Source organism: Cricetulus griseus (genome assembly GCF_003668045.3).
Source record: "Cricetulus griseus strain 17A/GY chromosome 1 unlocalized genomic scaffold, alternate assembly CriGri-PICRH-1.0 chr1_0, whole genome shotgun sequence".
Lineage (NCBI taxonomy): Eukaryota > Metazoa > Chordata > Mammalia > Rodentia > Cricetidae > Cricetulus > Cricetulus griseus.
In genome coordinates, this window is record NW_023276806.1 from 25,715,418 (window position 1) to 25,730,149 (window position 14,732).

Here is a 14,732-nt window from a genome sequence, read left to right on the forward strand (position 1 = left end):
AACCAAGAAAACAATTCAACTTTTCCAGAAGTGTGTAAATGGGTAATAACAGAGGACTTGTGAAAGTCTCCATCAGGCAATGATTTTCAAACTGTATGCCAAGCACATGAGTATTCCCAGGTGTGCGCATCTAGTGTTCCTGCCTTACCATATCACTACTAGCACAATAACTTCAACAGCACAAAAGGATTACTTCCTAGCTTCCAGAAGTCGCATGGGTCTCTGCTTAGCTTCACTGGTCTGAAGTGCAATGCTCTTTTTCAGATACTCCGTAGATGAAACCACATCCAAACTCAGTGAGGTCATCAGAGCTCCGTTGCTCTTAGGACCAAGGTCCCTGTATCCTTGAGTCCTAAGGGAGTCACTCTGCATCTAAGGGTTGACTGTCCTTCTTGGCTTGTCATCTTCTCCTCCATCTTCAAAGCCAGCGAGAGCAAAGTGACCCCCTCCTCCTCAGCCACATCTCCTTGGCCCCTTCCTCATTTTCTTTCCAGCCTACCTCTCCTGTTTGTAAAGGCATAGTGGTTTCATTGGGCCCACCTGCGCAGTCAGGGTGATCTCTTGATTTTACAGCCAGCTGATAAATGCCTTAATGCCACCTGCAAAATCCCTTCATAACAGTACCTTAATTGGTGTTTAATTGTATGTATTCTTGATAGGATATCTATAAAGTTCTGCCTATTACATATGGGAACTTTAGACATTCCCTGTCAATTATTACTAATTATAGTGTTAGCAGCGATGAGACTCAGTTGGATTTGTAATTGACTCTAATGAGAAAGTTTTGGTTTTTTAAATTTATTTTTAATTTATGTGTGGATTTTTAGCTTTCATGTGTGTCTCTGTACCACGTGTATACCTACTGTTCATATACAGACCAGAGGAAGCTACCAGATCATCTAGAACTGGAGTTGTAGACAGTTGTGAGCTGCCATATGGGTCCTGGGAATCAAACCTAAGTCTTCTGGAAGAGCAGCCAGTGCATTTAACTGCTAAGCCATCTCTCCAGACCTCAGTTTTGTTTCTTAAAGCAAAAATAATTATATGTGCCTTCTGGAAAGGGAGTCTAAGGACTTCTTATTCATGGCCCTCTCAAAAAACAAAATGCATGCTCAGAATGCATGAACAGGGCTCAGGTGTTTAGGATGTTTAACTGATAAAGTGTAAGTTGTGCATGAGGACCCGAGTCTGACAGCAGAGAGGATGTCACTCCAGTAAGTTTTAACTACACCCCTGCTGAAGCAATCCGGCCTTTAAAGCTCTTACTTGAGATTAGTTTGAATATTACAAAATGGTCTTTGCTAACCCTTTTCTCTCCCTGCATGGTTCTGAAGCTAAAAGGTTTGTTTCTATTCAAGCCAGTGAACACATCAGAGTAGACTCGGCCTCAGGACCCCAGCCTTGAACCTGTGTTATCCCCCTTCCCATCATCTACCCCAAAGGATCAGTGCCAAGGTGGGTGTCACTAAGCTGTGAATCTCAGAGATGTGGGTTATCAAAACAATTTAGGTGACAGCGGTTAACTCTCTAGACAAGTCTCCCATCTCCTTCCGAAGCTGCCGTATGTGAGAGGAGGAAGAGGAAAACATGTTTAAAGCCAGGACTCTTTGAGCAGAAATCTCCAGGTCTCATCGGGGCATGCTGGCACGACTATCCGCTTTTTAGCTCAGTGGAAAATCAAGTCCCTACCCTTAGTCTCAGCCTCTGATGCTCCAGGCATTTTATTGACTCATTAAATATAGGATTTTGCTTCGCTGGCTAAGTCAAACTTGATGTGTTATCCAAACAGAAAGTATGATGAGACCTAAAATACCAGACGTCGGCACTTCTTTTTCCTCTTGCCTGGGTAGCTCAGGCCCCAAATGTCCCATCACGTTACAGCCCAGGCTCCCTTCAGAGAGGACTTGTGAGGCAACCCCTGTAGGCTGCTCCAGCTCATTCTTTTACTTAACAATGTTTCCGCACCTGTGTCGCAGGCTTCAAATGACTGACAGAACAGATGACAGGGAAGAGATATAGAGGACTTAACTGGCTGAGACAGTGCCCAGGAGGCATAGCAACTGCTCTAAGTCAGAAGTCAGTGACGAGCAAACTGCAAAGCTGCTTGATAAGCTCAAGGATAGTCTAGAAGTTTCCACCTTGGTTATATGTCCATGGAAGGATAAGCTGTTTCCTGGATTGAACTTCTCTGTGAGAAACCTTTAGTTTCTTTAGTGACTTGATTCTTTTCATATATATATCCAGGGACCAACGGATTGACTGGTTAAAGAGATTCTGGCACCGTAGAGCTGGCGACCCATCCCAGAAGGCCCGGAACATCCTTCCTCTACACCCGGATTCCTCCTTCCTCCTTTGGAAGTAGCAGTTTAGAAAAGGTGAGAAAATATGTCTTAAAGCAACCTGCCCCAACATTTGGCATATACAAAATCCTGCTAGATTACTTCGAAATAATGAATGCCAAAACGATGTAAGCACTGTGAGGGACGGAGTAAAGGCAAATACATTCACACACTACTGCAACTCTGCAACATCACAGCAAAGGCTTGAAGCCCCGGGAGCAAGCCAGAGTGTGTGTCATGAACTCAAAGTATGTTCGTACATTTTGACTGAGGGATTCCCGTCTGGTGGAATTTGACCAGTAATAAGTAAACAGAAGAGGAAGTTATAGACCGAATTTCTGTAAGAACCTGAAGGAAGTCATAGACTGAATTTCTTAACAATGTGAAGGAAGTCATAGATTGCATTTCTGTAAGAACTTGAAGGGCTGGAGAGGTTGGCTCAGTGGTCAAGAGCGTTTACTGTTCTTAGAGAAGACTTGGTTTGGTTCTCAGCATCCACATAGTGGCTCACAACTGAATGTAGGTCAAGTTCCAGGCATCCAATGCCTTAGTCTGGCCTCTGCAAGCTTTTGCATATATGTGGTGCACATAAACTCACATGGACAGGCACACACACACAATCACTATCGTCATCATCATCATCATCATCATCATCATAAATTAAAATTGTTGAGCAATATTTCAGCGCTTTACTTAATATTCATCTTACAGATATGAAAAAATAATGTAGTTTGACTTACAAATTTCAATGCCTCCACTATCTAGTGAGGAAAGCTAGAGACCTAAATAATCACAATATAATAAAGTAAACACCTTAAGAGAGCCACAGGAGGTGGTAGAAGGAAGGGGCATTTATTTATTCAATGCAAATTGCATAGCAACTTCTAAGGGCTGTGCTAGGTTCAGAGAGGAGGAGGAAAAGGGAGGGGTAAAGGAGGAGAAGGGGAGGTAAAGCAAGACAGATCATGCTGCACTCATGATGTCCACAGTGGTCTAGAAACTTGAGTGGAGGATAACAGCCCCTGCACTGACAGAAATGGGTGCGGATGGTTAGCATCCAGAGGACCTGAGTATACTACAGCATCTCTGGAGCATAGAGCCAAGCGTTAGAACAGAAGTAAGATGAAAAGAGGGGATAGATAGGCTGTGGGGGGACTTGTTTGCCATACACAGAAAAGCCTGCAAACAGGGTCCAGCCTTTGAACATGGCATAGTCATAGGAGATGATATGTAATGTAATGATGCAGGGTGATTGATAATCTAATGGTCAACAGAATTTAGAGTCACCATGGAAACATGCCTCTGTGTATCTGTGCCTCTGTGTGTCTATGGCAATGCTGACAGAAGGAAGAATTTGAAGAAAGAATGCCCACCTTGTTGTGGGTGGGGACCTGGGCTGAAGAAAAGGAGAAAGTAGACTGAATATCTGTTTTGCTCCACGAATGTGGATCTGATGTGACTAGCTGCTTCATGCTCCTGTCACCATAAGGAATTATACTCTTGAGCTATGAGCTAAGCTAAGTCCTTCCTTCCTAAAATTGTTTTCTCATAGCAGCAAACGTCAGTACACCAGGTGGGATCTGCATTTTAAATGGGGATTTTGTTACTTGGGTGAACAGTGAATTAGCTGGGCCTGGACAGAGGTGAGCAATGACACAGGGGCAACAAGACCCAGTGCGAGTCTGTCACAGAAGTTCCAGAAGAGACACAGAAAAGGAGGTGATTGACAGAGGTGACAGATGGAAGAGAAGCCATTGGAAAGTCTGATATAGCAGATCTTTGACCATCACAGTGGACTTGCCCTTGCAAATCCTCAAGCTAAAGAATATGGCTGGGTTTTCGGAAGTGCCTTCCCTTCTCCCAAACAAAAACCTTTCCATTTCCATTTCGAAAGTTCTTCCTATGTCTGTCTGAAGCCATCAGTTAAGATTTTCCTTTTCACGTGAACATTTTTAGCATTCCGTCACCATGCTGAAGTTGGTGACAGGCTTTCCTGAGCCACTGTCAAATCTCACAGTCCACTCTTCTCTGTACCTAGGTGATGATGCTCTTGCAGGCATGTCCAACCTGCAGCCTGTGACCCTCACATCCCGGTACCCTGTGCAAAATGGCCAACTTACTTAAAACACTGTGAAATTGTTGTGCATGTTTCCAGTAACTTGATTGTACCATTCTTGAGCTTGAAGTTTGCAGGTGAGGGCATCAAATTGCAATGTCAAAAAGTTGTGCACAGCTATTTATTCTTCTGTAATTAACATCGGGTACCATGTAGCAAATTCTTTTAAAAAATCACATTCAGTAAGAAATAAAGGTTTGTTTTTTCTTGTCATTGTAAGGACTAATGCATGTAAGCCACCATAAGCACTAGAGTGGGGGCAGGATGAGTGACACTGTGACCAAATTACCTGAAACAACAACCTAAAGAGAGGAATGGTTTATTCTGATTTGTGGTTTCAGGAAGCTCAACCTGTCATGGGCAGCTGCTTGAGTCTATACCAGTAACATCACAGTGGTGGAATCATGTGGCAGAAGCTACTGCCCTTATGGTGGACAGGAAGCAGACAGAGGGGCAGGAAAAGGCTGGAGAGAACAGACCTCTATGATTCCAGCCCCAGCAGCCCACTTCCTCTAGCAAAGGCCAACCTCCTAAGGTTTCCAGCATTTTCTAAAATATCACCATAAGCTGAGAACCAAGCAAGCATTCAATTCAAGAGGTTGTGGAAGGAACTTTTCATGATTAAAGCATCATGCCACTATATTAAATTGTGTCCCAGGGTATAATGAAATAAGGTTTATAAAGGAGTTTGCAATAGTCTAAAGACAACATTCAAGAACTATTAGTCATACAGAATAACTTAAAGCCACGGAGGTATCAAATGATTTACCTTCATTTTCACATTAATGAAACAATATATACATGTAGACTATGAAGAACCTCAAAACTAGTGGAAAGTAAAAAGAAAAAGGTCAAGTCACACATACATAGCATCTTTTTCACATAAAGAAGTTTATGAGTAATTTTGTATAAGGAAAACAACAAATTCTACAGCTCATAGAATATTTCTCTTTATTTTAAAAATTAAGTGATGAAAAGAAGCTCAATTATTTTAGAAAAACAAATGCAGGATAATGTGGTTAATATTACCTGACCGTTTCATTTTCCTTTGCTGGAAGTAAAAGCTCACATGCTATGGGTGGCTAAGCATGAAGCAACGTGATTTTTCAAATGTTGTGAACATGTTTTTAGGTTCCTATCCTGCATATGTGGATTTCCAGGGTTAGTTTGTCTCCTCCTCTTCCTTCTCTTCATCTAACCTTTCAAAAGTTTCCATGTCTATCAAAGGTCATTTAATGTCACGGAGATTCTTTTAAATTGAAGTTTTTGCCTCTGGTATAAAAATAAAGGTTATCACCTACAGTGAATAAACAAGGGTAGTTCACCTCTCCAAAAGGTTGCTTCACAGCCTTCATCATCACAATGTTGTGAACAATTGTATTTAAAGGGCATGATTTTTAAAAGTTTTAGGGCCAGGGATGTTTGAGATGTAGATTAACATAGTGGGAGCTCTTAAACTCTAGTCTTCTCCTGAAAACATGGTATTGAGACCAGCAACATTAGCATCTGCAGAGCTTGTTAGAAACACAGAACTCTAGGCTCCATGAAGGGCCAAGTGAGTTTGAACCTGCATTCTAACAGATTACATGGGGACTTCTAAGCACATTGAAGTTTGAGTCTAATTACACTTAAATCTTTGGCATATCTGTATAAGCTTTCGTTTACTACTTTCATGACTACTAAGTGGCCATTAACTTAGCAATTTGAATATATATACTTTTTTTCTCATTATGATAGGGTCTCATTGTCAAGGCTGACCTTGAACTCCATAAATAGATGACGTTGAATTTCTGATTTTCCTGTTTCCTTCTCCCAAATGTTAGGATTACAGATATGCCACCATGGCCAGTTTTATGGACTGCTGGAAATTAAGCCCATGGCTTTTCATATGCTAGACATACTCTACATATGAATAGCCTTTTAAATGTTCTAACATTGCTATTTTTCTTAAAGAAAATTCATTTGTTTGCATATATTTTTAACAATTGGAGGGGACTAACTGCTGTGTTTTGATTATGAAATGTTCCCTTTAGGCTCATGCGTTTGACCATTTAACCCCCATGGTGTTCTTGTTAGGGAAAGATGGAATCTCTAGAAAGTTGAACCTTGCTGGAGGAAGTACATTACTGGGGGGTGGGCTTTTAGGTTTTATAGCTAGGCTCCACTTCCTGTTTGCTCTCTGTTTCCCGAGTCCAGATGAGATGTGATCAGCTAGTTTCCTGGCATCATGATGTACGCCATCATTCTAGGACTATAAGCCAAAATAAACACTTTCTTCTTTGATTTGCTTTTCTCATGATAGTTCATCACGCAACAGTAAGGAAACTAGTACACTAACCATTGCTTGGATTGAGAGAGGAAAATACTGAGAAAGAGCAAAGGCCTTTCTAGGTGTCACAGAATAGCACAAACCACAAGGACAAAGATTTGGGGACAGGCACAATGGACACGGTCTGATGGAACTGGTCATAGAGGCAAACAGAACAGGAATTACTAAACTAGGAGATTTCTGGCTGAGGCAGGAGAATACAGCTGGAGCCCATGCACGGATGGAAGACACAGTTTGGGAAGGAAAAGCCATGAGTTTCATAGTTGCAGATGCTGGTTCCCATGGAGTGTACAGGTTAGAGGTCTGAAAGATAGCTGAATGCAAGGGTTGAGCTGAGGAGAGAAGTTTGAACTAAGAAGATGATGGAATGGATAATGAACTAAAAATTATGCAAGGCCCGAAGCAGCCTCCTCCAGTATCTGCAGTAAGGCTGCTACTGTCGTGCAATTTCTACTGAGCTCTTGCCATGAGGGAACTGCACCCAGATGCTCCATGTCCACTCAACTGACAGACTGGCAGGTCCCAGTGACTTCACAGCAGGAATAAAGAGGATTTTGTCTCATCAAGCCCAATTTGGGCAATTTCTTGAAGTCAGTAGTAGAGTTAATGGGATCCAGGAGGGATGAATACAGATCCTGAGGCTGTGCTAAGTGAGGCTGAAGACTAGAATTCCCCACCCCCAGTTTCCAAGCCTACAGTACAGGTTCTCGGTCAACTCACCAAGATGCAAGAACACGCCTTTCTTCTCGTAACATCCAAAGCAGGGGTTTCCATGAGACACTGTCCAGCAGCAGCACTAGTGCACTTCCTGCTAAAGCAAATAGTGTTCTGAGACTAAAGGGGAAGTTGGCCGCAAAGGGTAAAGTTTAAAAAGCTTCAAGACAGAAAAGAGAGGCATATGTTAGGTAATGTCTCCTACCTGTGTGAAATCATTCAAAAAAATCTTTCAGAGAGAAGTTTACTTTATAATTTTTGGTTTTGAAATCTCCTAGCAAGTGGAGAAATTTTAAAAGCTTTATATTTTAAAACTTGAAATATCAAAAAATAAACTATATGGCATTTAAAAAAATTCCAAGTCACTTGGTATTTGATAACAACTTTATAAGTGAGGCTTATTGGGACAATTCTTTCTTTTGCAGACATTCTCACCTCTAGATATACACTGCAACTGCTGCAGCACCAAATCAAAGCTTCCCTCGTGACCATTTCATCTTCTTCTTCTAATTAAATGGGAATATTTAAATTCTACATATAGCCCAATTTAAGCAGGAAGGAAATAACATTTTTTGGTAGTAGCTTGGGTTTTACCCAAGTTTGGCTATATGGAAACCTTACTCCTTCTCTCTGCTTGTGGAGCACTTTTTCCTGGGCAGGCAAGAGGTGCTGAGAGAAAATATGACTTCATCTCTAAAACACAGATCTTCCACTCATACTTCCTAAGCCCTGATATCAATGATCTCATCAAAATTAATAAGAGAGGGGAATATTTTTAGTTTAAGAAATTGGCCAGTAGCCATGTGTCTTTCACATAAACTCGTGGAAATGACAAATGACTCAAAATGTGGTTTGTGTAGTCATTGTGCTAGGTTGTTCTTCAAATTCCATTTGGTTATTTCCTCATTGTCAGTTAGGGTGTGTGGTAAGCACAAATGAGACAAGGAGACCAGATCCGGCTGGAAAGGATGGGGTCACAGAAACACCAGCTGCTGGAACACCTCCTTCACCTTGTGGTCATTATGGTCTGGAAGAGATTTTTCATAAATGTCACAAGATTGCTAGTTCTGTGACTGTCCTACTCTGACAGATGAAGAAAAATACTGGTTTCAAAGATGAAGTGGATGAGGACATATGGCCTCTGCCCATCAGCTATGCCATGCCATGGCTTTCAGCTGTGAGTGATACAGACAGCATTCTGGACGGTTTGCATGTATCAGGCAGGTGTTACCCAAGATATTTTCTGTACAGCATTTCATTGACCCTCATCTTGGGTGAGTTCAGTTATAGGGACTCCTATCACCTTTACTTTATCCTATTTGCATCTTTACCATCACCCCAGTAAGGAGTAGAGTATCACATGATCAAAGCCTGGTCCACCAAATCACAGTTAAGTAGATCAGAGATGGACAGCTGATGTCAGGGAAGCTATGCCAATACCATTTAAATTTGTTGGGATTCACACTTAGTTGTAGATAAAATATTAAAACCACCAAATACCCTAAGGGAGGAACCATGTGGGATCCATTTGCAAGCTTCTGCAGAGTATGAAGTTATTCGAAGTCCAAAGCTAACTTGGCTGTGCTGCAGGCTGACTCAGAATTGCCATTCCCTTTCCGTTCATGCACGAACTTGCTTCTCAGTTCTCAGGCCAGACCACCACAGTTTCTTTCTATGCACCTTTCTTCCTTGCTTCCTTCCTTCCTTTCTTCCTTCCTTCTTTCCTTCCTTCCTTTTTTTTTCTTTTTTTTTGGTTTTTCAAGACAGGGTTTCTCTGTGGTTTTAGAGGCCGTCCTGAAACTAGCTCTTGTAGACCAGGCTGGTCTCGAACTCACATAGATCCACCTGCCTCTGCCTCCCGAGTGCTGGGATTAAAGGCATGCGCCACATGTTTCTAAGGCATTCTGTGTCCTTACAGTGAGTTTTCCTTTCTTCTTACATTACCTAGAACAGCCTAAAGGTAACTACTTAATATATTCAATGCAACACTATGGTCTCCTGGAAAATGTTCTTATCCTCATTCTATTGACAAGGAAATACTCTATACAAGCAGTGTGAGGCCAATTAAAACTTACGTCTCTATGACTGATAGTTTGTGCTTTTCAACTACCAGAATGATACAGATTCAAACTTTGCAACACATGTTGTCTGATACAGTCATCTCAGTCCAGCGTGCTGCAAACTTTGTGATTTTCAGAAGTCATTGTTGTCTTATTAGTTAGAATGAAGATCCAGAACAATTGCTCACAGGCAACAAACATCAAGCATCTGTATTTTTAGTCTGAGACATGAAGCTTCCTGCTCTCCAACTGAGTTCTCATTCTTTCAAAAACACTAATCTAACGACTTCTGCTGATCTTATTCATTTCTAGCTAGTTGGACTCATCTCTTCCCAAGGACTGATTTGGGGTTCTCTGGTCAATTTTCCATGCAGAATTGATCATCACTAGGCCATCTCTATTGTTTATCTTCATGGACTTTTTCCCAGAAGAAACTGACCTGTGCTTTTCTCTTCCTAACTAGGCACAAGCCCAGAGTAACAACACACAGAACTCCCTAGCTGTTCATGTTGAATGTTCAGCCTTCCTTTATGAAGGAAGCAAGCTCCATGAAGTGATTCCACTTACCATGTGTAAGCTCCTCTGGCTTTTGTCTTAGGATATGAGACCACACACACACACACACACACACACACACACACACACACACACACACATATATATTATATATGTATATATATAATCTCCCACTATATAACTACTTGCCTCACATGAATCTGGGTTTGGGCCACTCTGACTCAATGATTAAGTACACAGCTTAGGTAAAATGCATTCACTGTAATATAAGCAGAGAACTACCACTCTTTACATGAACCACATCAATTTTAATAAATTTGTTATATATTCATAATAATATATTATCAACAATAATTTATAAAACAACAACAACAAAAACAAACTAGTTCCCAATATATAGCCAGCTACTCTTTTACCTGATAGGGATTCCACATGTATCTGTCTTCCTTGACAGAAACTCAGACAGAAGATAAGGGGAGCTTTCTTCATGAAAGGCATCCAAAAGCAACAGCACACTCAGCTGGGAATCACTGATGTGACTTTCCATACAGGGAACAATTCAGGCCATAAAGGGGCATGCAGCACAAGTTGAAGTTAGCGTTGTCTCTGGCTGCTCAAAGATGAATGTCCCAGACATCTTCCAGAGGATCTGCTAGGTGCTATTTTCAGTTATTTGACATCAGCTGAGACACAGGAGTACTTCAGGTCCTTCTGGTCCCAGACATCATGAAGTTCTCTCTGATCGTCCTTGGTACTTCTGGACCCAGGGGTCTCTTGATAGCAATTTAAGCCCAGAGAGATGCAATTCTGGGCAACTGAAAACCTACTACTTATTCTTAGAACACACTAAGAGCACGAGGACCTTCTTGCTATTTATTATGACCACAATGAATTGCTGCTCAGGTGTTTGCTTGAGAGCCAGTGCCTAATGGTCACAGTGATGTGAGGCTCAACTGTTTCTGGGCCATTTCCTATGCTCGAGACTAAGTGGATGATTCAGAGTTAGTCACCTTGCCATTAAGAGATTAGACTATTTTGAACCATAACTACCATAGATTTAATGCAGTCAGCACCTTTACCCAGGAGGTACAAACTGAGTATAGGCACAGACAACACATGTGCCGGCAAACATTTACTAGGAATGTAAAAGTGCCAAGCTCCAGTGAAGCATCTCAGGTTGCAGTGTAATTAGTCTACTGAGAATGGAACACAGCCTTAAAGTCCCCCTTCCAATAACTAAAGTCACCTGATCTCAGTCTAGGCAGCTCTCTTTGCCCCTCCCACACTCCTGCCATAGATTTACTGACACCCATAATTTTCATTCCTCTCATAGTGGCAGCCTGTTCTCTTCACAGTTGCCACTTCTTCCTGCTTCCACGGGGCATTCACAACAGCCAGGTGTAAGTATTACAGCTCTGAGGGGAGAGGTTTCCCCAAGGCAAGTGTTACAGCTCTCAAGGGAAAGGTATTCTGGCAGTCAGGAGCCAAAGGATCCCACAAACTCACACTGCGCAACAGACCTCACACAAGCCCTTTACTGGGAAAGATACAAGAAGGTGGCTGCCTTTGCTCAGTCGAGAAGCAACAACGGAGCGGAAGACAGGGTTATATAGGGCTTCTTGGGGGAGGAGTTTTCTGTGGGTGGGGATTTCCACAGTGGGGATTGGTGGAATTTCGACCTCCAGGATTGGTGGGTTTTGATAGGCTTTCAAACCTGAATGTGGGCTCAGACCTTTTGCTATATACCAAGCACTTACAGTTCTCTATATATGACTTCTTGGTATTTCTTGGGATGTCCAAGTAATGAAAAATTAACCTGACGTAGAATGACTTCTCCAGGGACATTTAAAGATACAAGGCAAGGATGAACCTGAGCTTCAAATACATCTAAGACAGACGCAAAACATTGGGAATTTTTAAACTTTTTTTCCGTGCTTTTCATTTTCCGTTGAATTGGCCTTCTTGAGTCTCTCTCTCTCTTTGGTTTTCTTGGTACTGTGAGGGGTCAAAGACTGGGCTTTGGCCATGCATGGCATTGAGACACTCCAAGATCTGAGTTCTAGATTATTAACTGAAACAGTGACCACCTCAGTTAACACTCTGGTCTTGAATACATCAGTTCTTCAGAGTGCTGCAATTATATCCATTTGCCACCACATTCTACTGTGTTCCGACTTTCTCCTAAAAAAGTAGGTAACTGTATTTTCCTGTGCAATTTGAAATCTCTCATTCCTCATACATATTCCATATTACACATATTCCATAACTCAAAAGAGATCTACAAAAATTCATAATTTAGATGACATAACTCCTTACCACATGGCTTAACTATTCATCATTACCCTGTGCTTGGGATGTGGCACATTTTCCCTTGACCAGACAGTCTTTACTTCAAGAATATTCAGAGAAAACCATTCCCTATAATGTATCTTGGTTTTGACTGGTGAGTTCCATGAATTTTTCTCAAAGCATGGTAACTGATCTCCCTCCAAACACAATCTTCTGCAGACCCACCCGAATTCCCATTGGAACAGGAACCTAACAATGGTGCCCAGAGTCCCTCCCCTCTTGGTTTCCACCCTTGTATAATTTCTTCCCTAGACTGTAGGCTGAATATAGTATCTTGCTTTTAAACAACAGACTACAGCAAAGCTGATATGAAATCATGTCCACAATTAGGGCTCACGGGCTGCAGTTGCTGTCATGCTGGGTGGCTCTTTAACTTTCTTGGTTTCTACATTTAATGACTCCACGGTGGAGAGGACAGTGTGACAAGGGAAGAGCAACAAACAGAAATTTTCTTAATCACTACCATTTATGCCTGGGAGCTAAAGTCTTTTCCAGTCAAGCCTTGGTATAACCTAAAATATGGGACTCAATTAAGCTCAGCCTAGATTTGAAAGGAGCATTGTTTAGAGTCATCACATTTTGTCATCAGTACATGATAAAGTGACAAAATTTTAAAGGTAAAACTGATGCAATTTTTGTCAGGAAACTATTTTATCTTTTTATGTGATTCAGGCTATTTGTGTTAATCTTAGAAGCAATCCAAGTTGCAAACTCCTTGTGTCCCATGCTAGTAAGGGCAAATAGACCAATGTAAGCAAGTGACTTATTTTTTAAAACTTTTTAAATAATGTGTATGAGTGTTTTTCCTGCATGGATATCTTTGGACCGTGTGTGTAATGTTGTAACCTAAGAAAAGCAATACTCAAGAGAAAGACACTGTAAGACAGCATTAGGTTTTATTTTGGTTTCATTTAATTAGGAAAAGGGATCATACGAAGGGAAAGGGAAGGGGAGAGACCAGTCTCTGGGAACAGGAGCAGCAGGAGAGAGGAGAAAGAAAAGAGGGGGAGAGAAAGAGAGAGAGGGGAGTTGGGCAGGGCCTGATGGGGGATGTCCTTCTGTATGCTGTGATATAGGTTTCTCTTATTGGTTTATGAATAAATGCTGATTAGCCAATAGCCAGGCAGGAAGTATAGGCAGGGCTACCAGACTGAGAATTCCGGGAAGAGGGAAGGCAGAGAAGGAGTTGCCAGGGAGATGCCATGTAGCAGTCGAGGATTATCATGCCAAAGCATTACAGGTAAGCCACAGCTCGTGGCAATACATAGTTTAATAGAAATGAGTTAATAATTAAGAGAGAGCTAGCCAAAAGAAGCCTGAGCCATTGGCCAAACAGATTATAATTAATATAAGCCTCCATGTGTTTATTTGGGACTAAATGGCTATGGAGCCAGGCAGAACAGAAACTCCATCTTCAAGAGCCCTTTTAAAAGGGAACACAGTAAATGTGTACAGGTGGTGCTCTTAGTGGCTGCAGCTGGGGCATATCCTGTCAGAACCCCAAGGACAGGCCAGTACAGATGCCTGAATACTAAACATGTACCTCGTGCCCACAGAGGCCAAAAGAGGGCTTTGAATCAACCCCTCATTCTTTTTAAGAACAGTAAGCACTCTTAACCAATGAGCCATCTCTCCACCTATCTTTAATTCTTAAAATTAGTGTTTTTATATTTTAAAACTTTCTTCACTTATATAGTGTATCTTGGTCATATCCACTCCCTATTGCCTTCTTCTGGTTATGCTTCCCCAACATATCACCTCTCTCCCCATCAACTCCGTGCCCTGTGTTTGTTGTTAATTACTCACTGAGTTTAGCTAGTGTCGTCCATATATGCAGGTTTACAAGGTTATCCACTGGGCATGACAACCTACCAGTGGCTATCCTCCCCAAAGAAGAGTGACTCCCTGCCTTCTCAGCAATCAGCAATTGTCATTGGCACCTCAGCTATGGCATCAGGAGTCCCTTGCACCTCAATGCTGGCATTTTTAACTAGTTTGATCTTGTATAGGTCTTGTGCCAGTAACCACAGCTGCTGTGAGCTTGTGTGTGTGACAGCCATGTCATGCCCAGCAGACGGGCCTTTACAGCATTCCTCCCTATACTGTGGCTTTTACATTCCTATCCCCAGAAAGCTTCAGCCATCCATTTATGCATTCACAGGTGTAAGCCATTAGGTGTGATAATGAGTTAGATGAGAGGCAAAGGCCATCTGCACATACAAATTATCTCCTTTCTCCAAGAAACAGTCATCTAATGTGAAAATGCATTTTTAAAGTCAGATACTTTGTCTGCTTATAAGTATCAGTAA

General features: G+C 41.7%; 1 long non-coding RNA gene across 2 annotated transcripts in view; it reads left to right on the forward strand.

The window, feature by feature from the left end:
- The first annotated feature begins 1,069 nt into the window (after nucleotides 1-1,069).
- LOC107977418 overlaps nucleotides 1,070-14,732 on the forward strand; it is a 47,525-nt gene continuing 33,862 nt past the window's right edge. Inside the window, exons 1-3 of one of the 2 annotated variants that reach the window (XR_004771737.1) lie at nucleotides 1,072-1,455; nucleotides 2,245-2,375; nucleotides 4,378-4,668. This is a non-coding gene — a long non-coding RNA (uncharacterized LOC107977418). Of the gene's footprint in view, nucleotides 1,456-2,244; nucleotides 2,376-4,377; nucleotides 4,669-14,732 lie in introns of those variants that run through there. The other variant, XR_004771738.1, reaches the window with a different exon arrangement.